The 18,125-nt window shown below is 40.3% G+C and overlaps 2 pseudogenes; one reads left to right on the forward strand and one right to left on the reverse strand.

The window, feature by feature from the left end:
* The first annotated feature begins 1,962 nt into the window (after nt 1–1,962).
* On the forward strand, nt 1,963–4,751 carry LOC118562912 (annotated as a pseudogene).
* Nucleotides 4,752–6,194: 1,443 nt separating this feature from the next.
* On the reverse strand, nt 6,195–8,306 carry LOC118562914 (annotated as a pseudogene).
* Nucleotides 8,307–18,125: the final 9,819 nt, after the last annotated feature.

An 18,125-nucleotide genomic window follows, 5' to 3' on the forward strand; every position in this document is an offset into this window, starting at 1 on the left:
GAAAAACTGCTATTCTATTGAACTTTTTATTGACCCTTTTTTTCTGTCATCGATATACGTCTGTCGATCCATATATATTGTTATTGAATTATTGTCCAGCCCTAGTTTATGGAATGTTTATCATTCTAAGCTTCACTTTTATTTACCATCATAGAATTTTTGTTTTGTTTCACATTAAAATAAAAATTTCTTAAGCAACAAACGTGTGCTGTATTATATTATATTATATTATTAGATTAGATTAGATTCAACTTTATTGTCATTACACAGGTACAGGTACAAGGCAACGAAATGCAGTTTAGGTCTACCCAGAAGTACAATAGCAGCAAGTGCAGGATAAACAATGGTTCCATAAGTACAGGATATGGGTTTTTTTACTGAATAAATATAGAGATGGATACTATTATAAACAGAATTTTACTCATATATGTCATGAGTGGTGTGGGACTGAACCCGATAATCATCCGAAACAGAAATTCATTTAAAGGGATTTATTCAGGGAATGATGAACACAAAAAGGATCCAAAAAAGGCAGACATCCAAAAACAACTGACGGGAACAGGCGAACAAACTGGGCAGGATAAACAGAAACAGGTTAATCAAAAACAGACGTAAGGTGTCAGGGCTCTTACCGAGGCAGAATGCAGAACACAAGGAACAGCGCATGGGTATGTAAATGTGACGACCCGACAACTAACTGAGGAGGGAGTGAGGCTTAAATAGACGGATAACAGGTGAGCGGAATTGAAACTAATTAACCAGAGGTGGAAGCAATACAGAAACTGACAGGAGCTGGGGGGGGAAAAACCTAGAGTCCAAGGACATCAATGAGGACAAAGCGCAGAACTAATACAGAAAACAGATAACAAAATAATGAACCGGCTAAACAGGACTCACGAACCTAGAACACAAATAACCCAAGAGGCAGGAAAACAACACTAACCAAATAACACAAAACATTACAATATATATATAAATATATTATATTATATTATATTTAAATCTGACAGCGCTGCATTTTGTGACTCTAGTTACTGTACCGGGCCAGGTCTGGGCCAAATAGGTCTGAAATGAGATCATGATGAATGGACCGTGTGAAGCAGAATTGAGATACAAATACTGGACAGAAAAAAACGATGGCATCAATTTAATCCATCTATGGTATATATTTAAAATGCATTTAGAGCTAAAACTCCAGAAAAGCCATAATAATAATAATAATAATAATAATAATAATAATAATAATAATAATAATAATAATAATAATAATAATAATAATAATCCCTCTGTTTTATGCTTTGATTTTTGGCTGACAAACATGCGAGATTCGTAATTAACTAGGTGTAGTTTATTTTGTGATTTCCCTCCTCACCCCAGTGGTAAAGATGGGTAAATGGATAGAAAGACAGTTCTCCAGTATTTTCCTTTAACTAAGACAGCAAAAACAGTTTCTTTCACATCAAGGAAAAACAACTAATGTTAAAGATTTCTTAGCCAGTCAAACTAAAAATCTATTGAAATCTAATGATATATATGGTCAACTATATATTTTCTCCTTCTGTTACAATTTTTAATCGATACGTTTTTACTGTTAGCCGAAGAACTGGCACTTCTTCATGGCCGTTAACTTGTTGCCAGGCAACAAGGCGATGGTTTTGCATAGCACTCTGGGTAATATAGTTCTTCATTAAAACTATCAAATCGGAGACTTAAACCGGATAAAACCTGTATAAATGAAGTATATACAATGATGGGACTCTTGATAAAACATTATAAATATATATTTTTTTGTTTTTAGGTTTGATTTATGATGTTTTAGTTGGTCTTGTGATTTCGCTCCCTCAGTGGTAAAGTCCACCCCCCCACACACACAGCCTAATGGAACAGTCCACTTTAAGTCTTGGAACGAACCTTCCGAACTTTTCTCATTTTGTCTTCCATCGAAGAGAAGTCAACACCACGACGAAAACATGGTAAGAGTAGTTTTAAAGGTTTAAGGAGAGTTTTATTGGAATGTAAGCTTATAGAGTTATTTCAGGGAAGATGAACCGGTTGTTCATTGTGTCAAAAACGACAGTTTTAACTCCGCAGAAGCGTAGCGAAGAAGATTTTAGTTCACTTACTGATTTTTCCTGACGTCTTTAGGCACAAAAATACTTAGTCAGACTTTATTCAATAAATTATTTTCGTTCAGCTGCACATTAACGGTGCACATTTGAGCTAAATTACGTTTCACTGCTCCCGAGTAGAAAGAGAACCATAAATATCGATACGGTATAAAATAATTGAAAGTATAACATATAATAAGGAGAAAATTTCGTCATTTTTAGGTTTATCTGGGCTTTTTTTTTTCTGAAAACTGCTTTAATATTCACCGTTATTGCCGTTAGTCAGTCTTTGTGCCTTTTTAAAACTGATCCAACGTCTCTAACGGTTTTAGTTCCCGCCGTTGATCCAAACGGTCGCGATGCCAGTCACGTGATCAGGGAACCCGTTTGAAAAACGCGGAACTCGGAGAACCCAAATGGATTTCCCTTTAAAGTTCTGCTGCTGCTTGATTAACACCGGTTCTGTCTCCACAGGTATCCATGTTCTGCCTAAGCAACAACTTTGGACCAGCGGACAGAACCGGCTGACTGAGCTGGGGGCGGGTTTATGGAGACCGTTGACCAATCAGACTGTGTTGAGCGCCACGATCGATTGATTGTCGCGCAAGAGGAGGAGGTAAATGAAAGCTAATGGGCCTTTCAGACAGGCTGCGACGACCGCACTGCTGCGCTGTGAAACCCATTCTTTTCAATGGCTTGCGCCGCGCCAGGGCGGTTTATCGCTGCGTCGAGCAAAGCGCAAGCATAGCGCAGCGCACCGCTTCGCGCGCCGCGCTTTGAGCGCGGCGAGCGCGGCGCGCCGTGACGAATGCCCGCGTTGCCATAGAAACCGCAAATGCGCTGCGCTGAACCCCGCGGCCAGCGCAGCGCAAATCGCTTCCTGTCTGAAAGGCCCTTTAGTCGGACTCGGACCCCCCCCATAAAAATGATCATGGTTTTTATGTTATTTTATCATTTCAATTTCCCCACTGAGGAAGAATAAATCATGATTTGCATTCTAGAGAAAGAGGAAATGCAGCCAGGAGCCAATCAGGGTCATGTGTGGCTCCAGGTCATTTCAGGCTGAAATGTCCCAAAGTTAGCTGGCATGGAAAGCACATTTCAGGCCATCTTTGCTAAGAAGTCATTTGTTTTGTGGCTTTTTTCTCTGCCACCAGCTTAAGAAATCCCCGTCATCTTCAGAAAATCTGATGAAAAATAGAAATTCTGCTGCAAATGAAAGAAAAAGATGGTTTATTTCTGTCCCTGTTCTAGTAAAGATGAGCAGCTCAACCTTTGTTGTCATGGAAACCACATCATTAGCACACATTAGCTAATTGAAGTATTTTGCAGCATTTTTAGTTATTTTGCGATCATCGTTTTTAAAAACCAGCTGAAAGCCGTTTTGTTCCACCGGGCTTGTAGGTGGCGATTTTATTGAGCTTCTTTTTATCTCCATCTTTTAACTTTCCCTCCTTCCTCCTCCAGCGTGAGTGCATCTCCGTCCACGTGGGCCAGGCCGGCGTCCAGATCGGGAACGCCTGCTGGGAACTCTACTGCAGCCGGACGGCCAGATGCCGAGCGACGTGACCATCGGAGGAGGAGACGACTCGTTCAACACCTTCTTCAGTGAGACCGGGGCGGGGAAGCACGTCCCCAGAGCCGTCTTTGTGGACCTGGAGCCCACCATCATCGGTGAGTAGCATCTTTTTTGGCCTCAGTCGTAACCGAAGCCACTAAATTGTTGATTAAAACGAGCGTCTCTCCTCAGATGAAGTGCGCAGAGGCACGTACCGGCAGCTGTTCCACCCCGAGCAGCTGATCACCGGGAAGGAGGACGCCGCTTACAACTACGCCCGGGGACACTACACCATCGGGAAGGAGATCATTGACCCGGTTCTGCACAGGATCCGCAAAATGGTGGGTAGACGCGTGTGTGTGTGAGGACCATGTTAACTGGTTCTGGTGAGCGTGAGTTGAATAATGCAGCTGCCTCTGAAGTGGGCTGAGAAACGTTCTGAAGCCTCCATCTTGGTTGTGTGTCCTCAGGCGGACCAGTGCACCGGGCTTCAGGGCTTCCTGCTCTTCCACAGCTTCGGTGGAGGAACCGGCTCCGGTTTCACCTCCCTGCTGATGGAGCGCCTGTCCGTGGACTACGGCAAGAAGTCCAAGCTGGAGTTTGCCGTCTACCCGGCGCCTCAGGTGTCTACGGCCGTGGTGGAGCCCTACAACGCCATCCTCACCACCCACACCACCCTGGAGCACTCGGACTGCGCCTTCATGGTGGACAACGAGGCCATCTACGACATCTGCCGCAGGAACCTGGACATCGGCCGTCCCACCTACACCAACCTGAACAGGCTGATCAGCCAGATCGTGTCCTCCATCACCGCGTCTCTGCGCTTCGACGGCGCTCTGAACGTGGACCTGACTGAGTTCCAGACCAACCTGGTGCCGTACCCCCGGATCCACTTCCCCCTGGCCACCTACGCCCCGGTCATCTCCGCCGAGAAGGCGTACCACGAGCAGCTGACTGTGGCCGAGATCACCAACGCCTGCTTCGATCCGGCCAACCAGATGGTGAAGTGCGACCCTCGCCACGGCAAGTACATGGCGTGCTGCCTGCTGTACCGTGGCGACGTGGTGCCCAAAGACGTCAACGCCGCCATCAAGACCAAGCGCAGCATCCAGTTCGTGGACTGGTGTCCCACCGGCTTCAAGGTAGGCATCAACTACCAGCCTCCCACGGTGGTTCCTGGAGGAGATCTGGCCAAGGTGCAGAGGGCCGTGTGCATGCTCAGCAACACCACGGCCATCGCCGAGGCCTGGGCCCGGCTCAACCAGGGATAGAGTTTGCACATATAAGGTTTTTAATTACTTTGTTGTTGATTTTTCTGTCTAGAAAAGTCATTTGATCCAAATCTTTCTCGTCTCTAAGTAGGGTGATGATCCTATGGGGTATGGCTCTGGTTACAACGTCAAATTCTTTTCTTGGAGGATGGAAGTGAAATTTATGAGTGAATTCGTCATATGTTAAAGTTTGTTTTGAGTTATTTAACAGTTGGGCTACCAGAACAATATCATGTTTAAACCAGTTTTCTATAAAGAGAGTCTTGTTTCTATGTATGATGTGCATATTGTTCCAGATAAAACATTTATGAGGGGAGAAATTGTGTTTGTATAAAAGCGACCAGCAAGTTAGAGCCTGTTTATGGAAGTTTGACAGTTTGATTGGCAGTCTGTTGATGGAGTACGGGCACTGAAGTAAGAATGTGATTTTGCCGAGTTTTTCAAAGATGAAGTTTGGAACAATGTTCCACAGACTGTTTGGATTTTTCAGGAATCTTTTAAACCAGTTAATTTTTAATATCTCATTAAAAAGAGAGAAGTTGATTACCGATAAACCCCCTTCCTCAATTTTATTAGTCAAGATGTTTTTTCTGATTTTATGGGGCTTCTTCCTCCATATAAAGTTATATGATAGCTTGTCTAGATTCTGTAAAACAAACAATATTAGGACAATATTAGGATTTTTATACAGATTAAAGAGATAATTGAAGAGTCTCAGTATCCTGCCTAGTTGTGAATGATAAACACAAATTATGCAATAAGCAAAAATCATTAAGAGTTCATAGGTTCAGAAACACACCAGAGTAACTCAGAAGAAATTAAGTCCTTTTTTAATGCAGTAGTCGAAGTTTCTAGACATAATATCTGCAGAAAAATACCCAACAATGCTCCGCAGTGCTGAAAGAATGGAGCTGGGGTTCAGCATGAAGAGCGCTGTTAATGATGGCAAAGAAAAACTGGTAAATTGCTCGGGAAATGTTCTGTCAAAAATTTAGACCACAAAACAGAACCTTTTTTTTGTTTATTAAACAGGGTTTTTTTCTCAGTCAGTGCTGTAGGCCACTTTCGATGTAATGGGATCAGACAACCAGCCAACATTGCTAGGAAAGGTCTAAATAAGCCAAGAAAATGCCTGATGAGGCTCACTTTTCACGTTAAAAATCTATTTTGAAATTATCAACCATTAAGCAGATATTAAACAGACATTTCTTTGTGATTTTTTTTCTTTATTGGTCTAATGTAATCATGAACAATGAACAATAAAAACATGGAGGCTTTGGACCGGCCGGCCCGTCTAGTACTCCTCCCCCTCCTCATCATCTCCCTCGATGGAGTCGACCCCCGCCTCCTCGTAGTCCTTCTCCAGGGCGGCCATGTCTTCGCGGGCCTCGGAGAACTCCCCCTCCTCCATGCCCTTGCCCACGTACAATTTCAGTGGGGAAATTGAAATGATAAAATAACATAAAAACCATGATCATTTCTCAGCCCACAGAACGTTTCTCAGCCCACTTCAGAGGCAGCTGCATTATTCAACTCACGCTCACCAGAACCAGTTAACATGGTCCTCACACACACACGCGTCTACCCACCATTTTGCGGATCCTGTGCAGAACCGGGTCAATGATCTCCTTCCCGATGGTGTAGTGTCCCCGGGCGTAGTTGTAAGCTGTGTCCCCCTTCCCGGTGATCAGCTGCTGGAACAGCTGCCGGTACGTGCCTCTGCGCACTTCATCTGAGGAGAGACGCTCGTTTTAATCAACAATTTAGTGGCTTCGGTTACGACTGAGGCCAAAAAAGATGCTACTCACCGATGATGGTGGGCTCCAGGTCCACAAAGACGGCTCTGGGGACGTGCTTCCCCGCCTCGGTCTCACTGAAGAAGGTATTGAACAAGTCGTCTCCTCCTCCGATGGTCACGTCGCTCGGCATCTGGCCGTCCGGCTGCAGTAGAGTTCCCAGCAGGCGTTCCCGATCTGGACGCCGGCCTGGCCCACGTGGACGGAGATGCACTCACGCTGGAGGAGGAAGGAGGGAAAGTTAAAAGATGGAGATAAAAAGAAGCTCAATAAAATCGCCACCTACAAGCCCGGTGGAACAAAACGGCTTTCAGCTGGTTTTTAAAAACGATGATCGCAAAATAACTAAAAATGCTGCAAAATACTTCAATTAGCTAATGTGTGCTAATGATGTGGTTTCCATGACAACAAAGGTTGAGCTGCTCATCTTTACTAGAACAGGGACAGAAATAAACCATCTTTTTCTTTCATTTGCAGCAGAATTTCTATTTTTCATCAGATTTTCTGAAGATGACGGGGATTTCTTAAGCTGGTGGCAGAGAAAAAAGCCACAAAACAAATGACTTCTTAGCAAAGATGGCCTGAAATGTGCTTTCCATGCCAGCTAACTTTGGGACATTTCAGCCTGAAATGACCTGGAGCCACACATGACCCTGATTGGCTCCTGGCTGCATTTCCTCTTTCTCTAGAATGCAAATCATGATTTATTCTTCCTCAGTGGGGAAATTGAAATGATAAAATAACATAAAAACCATGATCATTTTTATTGGGGGGGGGGGGGGGGGGCCGAGTCCGACTAAGCTTTCATTTACCTCCTCCTCTTGCGCGACAATCAATCGATCGTGGCGCTCAACACAGTCTGATTGGTCAACGGTCTCCATAAACCCGCCCCCAGCTCAGTCAGCCGGTTCTGTCCGCTGGTCCAAAGTTGTTGCTTAGGCAGAACATGGATACCTGTGGAGACAGAACCGGTGTTAATCAAGCAGCAGCAGAACTTTAAAGGGAAATCCATTTGGGTTCTCCGAGTTCCGCGTTTTTCAAACGGGTTCCCTGATCACGTGACTGGCATCGCGACCGTTTGGATCAACGGCGGGAACTAAAACCGTTAGAGACGTTGGATCAGTTTTAAAAAGGCACAAAGACTGACTAACGGCAATAACGGTGAATATTAAAGCAGTTTTCAGAAAAAAAAAGCCCAGATAAACCTAAAAATGACGAAATTTTCTCCTTATTATATGTTATACTTTCAATTATTTTATACCGTATCGATATTTATGGTTCTCTTTCTACTCGGGAGCAGTGAAACGTAATTTAGCTCAAATGTGCACCGTTAATGTGCAGCTGAACGAAAATAATTTATTGAATAAAGTCTGACTAAGTATTTTTGTGCCTAAAGACGTCAGGAAAAATCAGTAAGTGAACTAAAATCTTCTTCGCTACGCTTCTGCGGAGTTAAAACTGTCGTTTTTGACACAATGAACAACCGGTTCATCTTCCCTGAAATAACTCTATAAGCTTACATTCCAATAAAACTCTCCTTAAACCTTTAAAACTACTCTTACCATGTTTTCGTCGTGGTGTTGACTTCTCTTCGATGGAAGACAAAATGAGAAAAGTTCGGAAGGTTCGTTCCAAGACTTAAAGTGGACTGTTCCATTAGGCTGTGTGTGTGGGGGGGTGGACTTTACCACTGAGGGAGCGAAATCACAAGACCAACTAAAACATCATAAATCAAACCTAAAAACAAAAAAATATATATTTATAATGTTTTATCAAGAGTCCCATCATTGTATATACTTCATTTATACAGGTTTTATCCGGTTTAAGTCTCCGATTTGATAGTTTTAATGAAGAACTATATTACCCAGAGTGCTATGCAAAACCATCGCCTTGTTGCCTGGCAACAAGTTAACGGCCATGAAGAAGTGCCAGTTCTTCGGCTAACAGTAAAAACGTATCGATTAAAAATTGTAACAGAAGGAGAAAATATATAGTTGACCATATATATCATTAGATTTCAATAGATTTTTAGTTTGACTGGCTAAGAAATCTTTAACATTAGTTGTTTTTCCTTGATGTGAAAGAAACTGTTTTTGCTGTCTTAGTTAAAGGAAAATACTGGAGAACTGTCTTTCTATCCATTTACCCATCTTTACCACTGGGGTGAGGAGGGAAATCACAAAATAAACTACACCTAGTTAATTACGAATCTCGCATGTTTGTCAGCCAAAAATCAAAGCATAAAACAGAGGGATTATTATTATTATTATTATTATTATTATTATTATTATTATTATGGCTTTTCTGGAGTTTTAGCTCTAAATGCATTTTAAATATATACCATAGATGGATTAAATTGATGCCATCGTTTTTTTCTGTCCAGTATTTGTATCTCAATTCTGCTTCACACGGTCCATTCATCATGATCTCATTTCAGACCTATTTGGCCCAGACCTGGCCCGGTACAGTAACTAGAGTCACAAAATGCAGCGCTGTCAGATTTAAATATAATATAATATAATATATTTATATATATATTGTAATGTTTTGTGTTATTTGGTTAGTGTTGTTTTCCTGCCTCTTGGGTTATTTGTGTTCTAGGTTCGTGAGTCCTGTTTAGCCGGTTCATTATTTTGTTATCTGTTTTCTGTATTAGTTCTGCGCTTTGTCCTCATTGATGTCCTTGGACTCTAGGTTTTTTCCCCCCCAGCTCCTGTCAGTTTCTGTATTGCTTCCACCTCTGGTTAATTAGTTTCAATTCCGCTCACCTGTTATCCGTCTATTTAAGCCTCACTCCCTCCTCAGTTAGTTGTCGGGTCGTCACATTTACATACCCATGCGCTGTTCCTTGTGTTCTGCATTCTGCCTCGGTAAGAGCCCTGACACCTTACGTCTGTTTTTGATTAACCTGTTTCTGTTTATCCTGCCCAGTTTGTTCGCCTGTTCCCGTCAGTTGTTTTTGGATGTCTGCCTTTTTTGGATCCTTTTTGTGTTCATCATTCCCTGAATAAATCCCTTTAAATGAATTTCTGTTTCGGATGATTATCGGGTTCAGTCCCACACCACTCATGACATATATGAGTAAAATTCTGTTTATAATAGTATCCATCTCTATATTTATTCAGTAAAAAACCCATATCCTGTACTTATGGAACCATTGTTTATCCTGCACTTGCTGCTATTGTACTTCTGGGTAGACCTAAACTGCATTTCGTTGCCTTGTACCTGTACCTGTGTAATGACAATAAAGTTGAATCTAATCTAATCTAATAATATAATATAATATAATACAGCACACGTTTGTTGCTTAAGAAATTTTTATTTTAATGTGAAACAAAACAAAAATTCTATGATGGTAAATAAAAGTGAAGCTTAGAATGATAAACATTCCATAAACTAGGGCTGGACAATAATTCAATAACAATATATATGGATCGACAGACGTATATCGATGACAGAAAAAAAGGGTCAATAAAAAGTTCAATAGAATAGCAGTTTTTCTTCCTTTTGCATTCTAGCCATGTCAGTTAATATTACAGTCATTACATCCTCCCAACTAATCACGAACGCAGACCCAGGAACGCTTCGTCTCCTTCAAAGAGTTCAGAGAGCACGCATTCTTTCTTAAAATCTAGCAGTTTTTGTAAAACCTTGGTTGAATAAAGGGTTTAGTTTGAATTCGGTGTTTGTGCGTTCTGTATCTAAAAAAAGGTCAAATAAAATAAAATGGCCAGGGCTGCACTTAAAATATACATTTGAATTTGTTGATAATTATCGATGTGGATCAATATGATTTCTTTTTTACCGATATGCTTTTTTTCTCTATCATCCAGCCCTGACGTAAACATTATATAAGTACCAATATCAAAAACTCCTGTGGTCCTTTTGTGACAGTCTCAGTGTCCTTGAGTTAGTTTGAAACAGCCATTTGCAGCCAAGGAAAGGAACGTGCAATAAAACAAATTACAGAAAAGGAGAAAACATTACCAGCTTAGTTTGAAGTGAACTACAAGCTACTACTCTAATGTACACAGAGTACATCAGAACTAGCGATGGTAGCGATGACACCTGCTGGATCCTAAACACCATTGCAGGCTACTCATAGCATTTAGTGTTGTATTATTGTATATCTCTTTCTAAGTTATATACATTTAAAATATCTTTGGTAGCTTTAAAATATACAGTTAATAGATGAATTAATGTGTCATAAAAAAGTTTTGGACGACTCCCACTCACGGAACTGATGAGACTGGTGTGCATGAAAAATGAAGGGACAGGCAGAAAAGTTTTATTCTGTTATTATGTGTTTAAATAAACAGTAAATTCAATATTCTTAAAATGTTTCATAGGGTCAACAGTGAGAACACTATAGAGGAAAGGAGCTTTGGATTGCTGTGCCGATTTCGGACAGCCTTTAACTCCGTCATTAAGCTTTTACAAAGGATTTGTGAGTCAGAAAAAGCTTTGTTAAAGGAGTTTTTTTGGAGAGAATTTTGAAATAACAGATGTTTATATGAAAGACATGATGGACTGGCAGCTTCACTCCTTCGTTTCTCACTGGATGCCCCAGTGCAAAGACAATCACTTACCTGAAGGCTTCCTTACAAACTTAAAGAAACATGACAGTTTGCATGGGATTTACGAGAGAGAACAAAAAGGCGAGTTAAGTTAAGGATTTTGTTGATTTTATTCCAAAACCAACAAGCTGTGTCTCTCCTCCGTGTCAGGATAATTAATCATAGTTCTGGGGTTCCGTCTGCCACAGCTTCTTCAGTCTTCTTCTTGTTCCCCTGCATGGTTGTGAGGATGTAATGACTGTAATATTAACTGACATGGCTAAAATGCAAAAGAGTGCTATAATATATTATATTATATTATATTTAAATCTGACGGTACATGTAGGAGCTCTGCAGCACCTGCGGCCCACTTCTGGCCCAGATCCGTGCTGATTTCTGCCCGTTGTGAAAAAAGACCCAGATCCAGCTCGGTTTTACAGATCCGGGCCCGATGCTGTCCTTAAGGTGATGATCTTGTAGAAAAAAGTGTCATTAAATTAAAGAGAAAAAAACGATGGCGTTCATTTTATCCATCTATGATATATATTTAAAATGCATTTAGAGCTAAAACTCCAGTTAAGCTACAAAAAACTAATAATAATAATAATAACAATAATCCCTCTGTTTTATGCTTTGATTTTTGGCTGACAAACATGCGAGATTCGTAATTAACTAGGTGTAGTTTATTTTGTGATTTCCCTCCTCACCCCAGTGGTAAAGATGGGTAAATGGATAGAAAGACAGTTCTCCAGTATTTTCCTTTAACCAAGACAGCAAAACCAGTTTCTTTCACAACAAGGAAAAAAAAAACTAATGTTAAAGATTTCTTAGCCAGTCAAACTAAAAATCTATTGAAACCTAATTATATATGTGGTCAACTGTATATTTTCTCCTTCAGTTACAATTTTTAATCCATACGTTTTTACTGTTAGCCGAAGAACTGGCACTTCTTCATGGCCGTTAACTTGTTGCCTAGCAACAAGGCGGTGATTTGTTGCACTAACTTTAAATTCACAAAAGAAATCTAAAAAAAAACTAACACATGTTGTCTTTTTTGCAGACCTGGTCAGATCCAGGCAAGGCTCGGCGTTCTGCACAACCTCCTTTTAGCCAGCAGAGGACTCTGAGGCATGCCTGGATGATTTCTTTGTCTGGATTAGAACAGCAAGTGAAACGCCAGTGAAGGCTGCCATTAAAGTGGTGATGAAATAACAGATGAAAGCCCCATTTTCCCCAAAGCCACCCTTGTCAACATTTAACATGTCTGAAATTGAAAGAAGAAATAAATTTGAACCGTTTGTTACTGTTTCTATTAAACTTATATCACCCTCAACGCAAAACAAAGTAAGCTACCTTAGTAAGTATAAAAAAAATGAGTTAGATCATATTCTTCTGTGCAGATCTTTAGCATTGTTTTTCAGGATGTTTGAGGGCTACTGATGAGAGGTTTAACACACAGACTCATGACTGGCAGGAATACCATCTTAATTCTGAAGGGAAAAAGTTATACAGCACAAACACGATAATTTTCAAAAAGTAGAAACTGGTTAAAAAGTTGTAATTTAATGTTATTTTTCTTACAGAGTCAAAATAATACATACAGTCTCAAATATACATATAACACCACTAAGATTTGGGCAAGTATCTTCAACAAGGTCCTATATTTCTGACAGCATATTTGACCACTCTTCTAGTTAACATTGGTAGAGGATTTCTTATTTATTTATAGGCCCAAACTTCTCTTTTAAGCCTCATGGTTTGTTTCCCTGCCCTGTTTCTCATGCCTGCTGTAAATAGTTTTTTTTTCATTATTAAAATCTTGTACCTTCCAGTTTATCTGCATTTGAGTCCAGCCTGACAAAGCCAGGCTTCTGTGGACTAGAAGTTGCTTGAGCACCGTTGAAGGCAGTTTTAACAGCAATGTACTCTGAGTCCTGACCAAAAGAGAAGCCCTTTCTTGAAGATGTACACCTCAGAGTTTAACCAATATTTGGAGCTGCTCAAATGGAGAGGTTTTAGGGTCAGTGGGGACAACAAAAACATTAGCAGTTTGCCCACAACGACAGGAATGTTTGGAAGTTCAAAGCTCACGTTCATCAGAGAGGTTGTAACAGACTTTAAGCTAGCGCTAGCTGCTATTAGCTTCACAGACAGCCCAGTAACAGGGTTCTGTGGCGCTCTGTTTCCTTGGAGCTGCACCACACAACACTCTGCTGCGTGAATGCAGACTGAAACAGGAAAACAACAGACATGTGTTCAGTCTTTGTTGTTTATAAGTTAATGTTTCAATAAAGGTTTAAGTGTCAAAGGAGCAGGATAGTTTTCACACGCCTAGACCACCCTCTTGTTGCTATAGACCAGGGGTGGCGAACACGCGGCTCTTGAGCCGCATGCGGCTCTCGACCAATAAGAATGCGGCTCTTTGCCTGTTACCATATTTTCTATATACTGTGGCTCTTTCATCGTTTCATGTTTCTTTTCTTCTTTTTTTTATATCTTAAACACACTTAAATCCATCAGGGGTTATTAAAAACAAATAATATTTTAAAATTAATAAATTAATTTGACAGATTGGGTGTTTTTTATGAGACGTAAGACGTAAGAGACGTAAGTGACCGCCAATCATATGCGCGGATTACGTCTCATGCCGGGAAATTAGGTAAACATTATATATGCATGCAGACCGCAGACTTACCTTCTTGTACAGTAGGTGGCGGTATGCACCTTAAAGTTGCTTGTGATCCGCCATAATAGAAAAGAAGAAGAAGAAGAAGAAGAAGAAGAAGAAGAAGAAGAAGAAGAAGACGACGACGACGACAACCACTGAGCTATATAATACACTGGAGTGCTGATTTTGCCGAAAAACTGAAGTCACTGGCCGCCATCTTGCTACTCCCTACTCTCACAGAATCCCATAGGATTTGGTTGCAACAACAAGCAGTTTTCTGGCTGAGTGAAAAACGTGTCATAGGTAATTCTACATTCAGTGGATGTACTAACACTGTCAACTACTAGGAAATTAGGTGCTGAAATATTTTACATGTTATTCATATTAAATATATGTATATATAAGTATGTGTATATGTATATATGTATATATATGTATAAACATATGTAAATATATGTTTTTGTATATTGCTATTTATATATTTATAAATGATAAACATATATATTTAAATGAATAAAATGCAAAATATTTCAGCACATGACTTTCTCAGTACTTGATATTTTTAGAACATAACATAAAACTATATGGCATTTGACATTTTAAAAGTCTTAAGCCCCCCCTGAACATGAGAAAATCCTCGTTATTTGATGCTGTAGCGCACATATTCCCTAGTTACTGAGGGGAAATAGGGAGTACCAATATGGCGGCTGGTGGCTTCAAAGCGACTCGTTCAAACAGACGGTGATTAGCACTCCAGTGTATTATATAGCTCAGTGACGACAACGACGACTTACCTTCTTTGTAAAAATGGCAAAATGCAAAGCTAAACGAAAATATGACGATGAACACAGGACATTTCTGGAAGAATGGGAAGATGCTTACTTTTTTATTGAACGGAATGGCAAATCGCTCTGTTTATTATGCGATACCACGATATCACATTACAAGGCTTCAAACCTTCAGCGTCATTTTAGCACACTCCATGCTAATATTGACAAGGATTTCCCCAAAGGTACTGAACTACGGAAGCAAAAATTGAGCACATTGAAAAGCCAGGTAAAAAGACAGTCTCAAATGTTTCAGCAATTGACCAAGCGTGGAGAAGCTGTGACACTTGCATCCTATAAAGTGGCATGGAATATTGCCCGTGCTAAAAAACCATACAACGAAGGCGAGTTTTTAAAACAGTGTTTTGGAGATTTAATTGACATTTTGGCTCCAGATAACAAACAACTCAAAGATTCCATCACTGATCTCCAGATGTCACGACACACAGTTGAAACCAGAATATCAGACATAAATAATGCGCTTGAATCTGATCTACATGCAGACCTGAACGCATGTGCTTATTTTAGTGTAGCATTAGACGAGTCATGCGACATACAGGACAAGCCACAGTTGGCAATATTTGTACGAATGATTTCTGAGGACTGCGTGGTGAAAGAAGAGCTTCTCGATATTGTCCCATTAAAAGACAGAACTCGCGGCACTGACGTAAAAGAAGCGATGATGGAAGTATTCAAAACAGCGAATATGTCTTTAGAAAAACTCACCGCAATAGCCACGGATGGAGCGCCATCGATGATTGGTTCTGTGAACGGCCTTGTGGGCCTTTGTAAGGGTGATGACCTCTTCCCCGATTTTTGGAATTCTCCTGATTTTTCCTGACGTCTTTAGGCACAAAAATACTTAGTCAGACTTTATTCAATAAATTATTTTCGTTCAGCTGCACATTAACGGTGCACATTTGAGCTAAATTACGTTTCACTGCTCCCGAGTAGAAAGAGAACCATAAATATCGATACGGTATAAAATAATTGATAGTATAACATATAATAAGGAGAAAATTTCGTCATTTTTAGGTTTATCTGGGCTTTTTTTCTGAAAACTGCTTTAATATTCACCGTTATTGCCGTTAGTCAGTCTTTGTGCCTTTATATTCTTCCAAACATTGAGCCAATTGTCAAATATTTGTTGTTTTTTTTATTTATTTGTAAAATGGCTTGAATATTTGTTCAAGCTTTTGAGAAAAAAGAAACCGCTAAATTAACTTAATAAAATTGATTCGTTACAAATGCAGACCGCGGGCTCTATGTAGTTTGTTTGAGTGGCGTTGCCATAAGGTGACGTCATCGGGAGGCGCAAGGCCCACGGAGAATCTGGTGACGTCATCGGGAGGCGCAGGGACCATGGCGATTTTCTTCGTAAAATTGTCCGTTTACAAGCCGCAATCCCGCTCTCGAATAAAACCTACACCCCGCTATAATTACTTTAGTAAGTTGTCCAGACCAATTACAATATTTTGCGCAATTGAGCAAACGTTAAACCAACAATGTATAGTGACGTCATCAGAAGACGCAGGACCCGAGTCAATCTGGCAGCCCGAGTCAATCTGGTACCTACACCCATAGACATAATATAAGAGTAGACCCCGCATTGACTGTCGCTGCGCAGGAATTACGGGCGCCACCTTGGGGCGGTCGACTTGATACCTAATCCTGCTGATTCAAGTTGACACACTAATGATGCCTCAGCACTGTGCGGCTCATTTTTGTTTAAATCGAGGGACTATTTATGTCAGGGCTCGAGGGATAACTTTCACAAGCAAGATGAAAAGACATTGTTTATATTTTTGATCAGAATGTAAGTTTTCTATAGGAGATACAAAGTTGTTGTTAGACATTAGTGAATAAACAGCATATATATATATATATATATATATATATATATATATATATATATATATATATATATATATATATATATATATATATATATAGTGAACCCTCGCTATATTGCGGTTCACCTTTCACGGTCTCGCTGCTTCACGGATTTGCATTGATGAGCCGTTCATTACAGTTCTCATCAGGTGGCGTGTCGGTTTATAAGAATCTTTTTGCCCAGAAGAAAAAATAGTGACAACTACCGATAAAAATGTGTTCTTCTCCCGAAAAAAAACCTCACATGCACCGCGGGCTTTAGAAGAAAAAAACGCTACAGAGCGGAGTCACGGATGCAGCGCCTCAGTCAAAAGAGCAGTGAAATACACACGAGTCACTATTTGTCCTACTGTACTTTGTATTTTTTTATATAAATTTTTCATTTTCTCCCGTTCTAATCCAATGACTCGGGTCGCGGTGGGCCGCGCTGATCTCCGCAATTTGAAGCCTTCAGTTCGTATTGATTAAAATTATTATTTTACAGCTTATTTGTAAATAATAATAAAAAAACGTTTATATAGTACTTTCATTTGTTAAACAAATGCTTGGGCCGGTAAAAAGGTTTTGTTCTATGGTTTTAATATACTATAGTGTATTTCATTGTATATAATAATTGTAAAAAAATAAATAAAGGTTTCTACTTTACAGATTTCGCCCATCACGGGTTCTTTTTGGGAAGTATATGTACATATGTACATGTACAAATGTGTTTGTTTATATAGCAATAAAAAAATTATAAAAAATGTGTGCGTGGCTGTGTTTTGAAACATACATACATCATGTCAGAATATTCTATTACTTTTAACCCCACTAAGATTATTTAAACGCATTGGACCATTTGTTATAATAGCTATAGTTTTAAAGTTTTAAGCAAAACAAATGTGAAAATTAGTTCAACATTAAACGAGTTATAGTTGATTAAAATTGATTCTGCACCTGGTTAACACATTAGACTTAGCGGAGTTGTCGACCGCCCCAAGATGGTGCCCCTAAATCTCGTCAGCGCCTATAGGCGAGAGCGGTCGATGCGGGGTCTACTCTTTATATATGTCTATGGGTGTAGGTACCAGATTGACTCGGGCTGCCAGATTGACTCGGGTCCTGCGTCTTCTGATGACGTCACTATACATTGTTGGTTTAACGTTTGCTCAATTGCGCAAAATATTGTAATTGGTCTGGACAACTTACTAAAGTAATTATAGCGGGGTGTAGGTTTTATTCGAGAGCGGGATTGCGGCTTGTAAACGGACAATTTTACGAAGAAAATCGCCATGGTCCCTGCGCCTCCCGATGACGTCACCAGATTCTCCGTGGGCCTTGCGCCTCCCGATGACGTCACCTTATGGCAACGCCACTCAAACAAACTACATAGAGCCCGCGGTCTGCATTTGTAACGAATCAATTTTATTAAGTTAATTTAGCGGTTTCTTTTTTCTCAAAAGCTTGAA

The sequence above is a fragment of the Fundulus heteroclitus genome, chromosome 4, assembly GCF_011125445.2.
Source record: "Fundulus heteroclitus isolate FHET01 chromosome 4, MU-UCD_Fhet_4.1, whole genome shotgun sequence".
Lineage (NCBI taxonomy): Eukaryota > Metazoa > Chordata > Actinopteri > Cyprinodontiformes > Fundulidae > Fundulus > Fundulus heteroclitus.